The sequence below is a fragment of the Penaeus monodon genome, chromosome 32 (genome assembly GCF_015228065.2).
Source record: "Penaeus monodon isolate SGIC_2016 chromosome 32, NSTDA_Pmon_1, whole genome shotgun sequence".
In the NCBI taxonomy this organism is placed as follows: domain Eukaryota; kingdom Metazoa; phylum Arthropoda; class Malacostraca; order Decapoda; family Penaeidae; genus Penaeus; species Penaeus monodon.
In genome coordinates, this window is record NC_051417.1 from 37,744,180 (window position 1) to 37,746,472 (window position 2,293).

General features: G+C 40.1%; 1 pseudogene; it reads left to right on the plus strand.

The window, feature by feature from the left end:
* LOC119593662 overlaps positions 1-2,293 on the plus strand; it is a 24,877-nt pseudogene that overhangs the window by 15,902 nt on the left and 6,682 nt on the right.

Here is a 2,293-nt window from a genome sequence, read left to right on the forward strand (position 1 = left end):
CAAAGGCGTACAACTCAAGCTTTTGTTGTAATAAATACTGTGCCATTATGGCCATCTAGAACTGGCTTTCCGTGACGTCATCGATGTCATTATCTGACGTCGCATGAGGAGCGTAGACGTTTAAGACACTTTATTTGAAGTGAACTATCATTGTTTTCAGGATCCTTCCTTCGTTGTATTCGTGGCTCGGTGAAGTAATCAATAATAACCAAAGGCATTTTGGTTTCAGAAAGACAAACCTTTCTACTTCCTAAACAGGTAGAATTGTCCATGATCACTGTTCTAACTTATTCGAAAAAATCGATGTATAATGAGTTTCCTAATGAAGCCACGCATTTCCGCAATAAGACGTCCGTAAGGGAATGCAGACTGTCACGATAATATATCACCCTCTATTTCTTTTGCAGACTGTTCTCTGGAGACGGCTCCGTGAGCACTATTCAACTGCGTGACCACTTCAACTCGCCTCACCTGATATCCCGCCCCGGCATGCTAGATCCCATTGTGAGGAGCTTCACTCAACTCGCCATACAGAAATTCGATCCCTTCATTACTCAGGACCTTACCAACCACTTATTCCAAGTGAGTCATCTAAGCATGTAATAGCGAATTTAGCACTCTAGTTTGCTATCTTACCATCGTTTCGCAGCCCTACTGGGGAATTTAACCATGCTTGTTTCCTGTCTTTGTCTTCTTGCTGTTATTGTTTGACCTAGGAGAAGGATTTTTCGCCCTTCCCATTTGCTTCTTCTTTGGGAGATGTTGACCACTGCTGACGAGAAAGATTATTCGATTGTCAATGTGATTTTTGATATCCGGACGCCTTTCACGCACTGAGTGTTTTTTCTTACATAAATCACCACGAATCAAATATTCCATAAAGTGGTCTGAGTACTTAACCCTATGCTTGTCTGCTGTATCACTGAAATTGGTTTATCTGGTGGGGTGTTTACAGAGCCCAATGGAAAAATGTATATAGTGTTACTAATATATAATATATAGTAATGCGGCTAATAGACTGACTGCCTTGTAACTAGTTGTTATTTGTCTAAATGATGCAATTAAAAAAATGATAAAAATAAGCAAAATATATAAAATATAGATCTAGATTACATTTATTTGGAAAATGCCCACAGGATACCCCATATCATGTATGATAGTGATCAATATTATTATAGAACAGCATAAGATTCAACCACAGTTACAACATGATATAAATCAATACTTGAGCATTGACTGTTGTAGTGAGTGGACATCCATCAATCTCCCAGTACATCTGAGCCAGGACTATGCCCCTCTAAGTGCATAGTGTCCTCACTAAACTAGGAGGTTACTGGAAAGGAGAGAAATATTTACCAGCTAGGAATAAAGATCATTAAAAAGGTGTGGGCTGCCAAAACACCATTTCCCTTCTCCCCTTTCGCGTCGAAATTATAGCGTTGACATGATGTTTCTCTCTTCGCCGGCCACCGTTGGTTATCACACGTCTTAACCTCCTCTTCAAGCTCTCATTCCACTATCTTTTGTTACATTAATTAATGTGCAATGTTCCATATCTCACGTTATGCCGAACTACAGTCCTTGGGATTCTATTATTTTATGTGGCTTTAATACAACAGCGTAATACGTACAGAGACTACAAGTACAGTGCTCTCTGGCTGACCTAGGGCCGTTACCGTCATCCGTGGCTTACTTTCTCCCTTTAAGGTTATTTTCTGACTTGATGCTAACATTCATTTAATATGTCTTATGAATAAACATCTTCATTCATTAAGTATGTGCGTCTTCATTCGTTGATCTGTTGTCCATAATTCCAGCCATTTATGGCACCTGAAGATCATTCAGAATATGAGCTTGAAGACTGTAAAACCCTTTTTGACATCATTTTTCAAATTACTCTAACATGTGGGTTAATGCCATGGTTTCTAAGCTGCAGAATCCTAACGAATTAAATAATTTTAAATCTTCAAATAATTTCCAGATCTTGAGGAACCGAATTTTTCCTCATAGCCACATCAATGGACACCTGTTTAGCAATAGCCCTCCAGTTATACAGAAGCTCATATAAGCACGTATTTGTTCATTAACCCCTGTCCCGTCTGCGCAGACTCCCCGCTTCAACTTCGGAATGGATCTTATGAGCCTGAACATTCAGCGTGGTCGCGACCATGCTATCGCCACGTACAATGACATGCGCCATATCTGCGGCCTCAAGCGGGCAAACAACTTCCAAGATATAACGGATCAGATCCCAACACAGGTAAGAGGCTTTTACATGAGAAATAACCAGGCA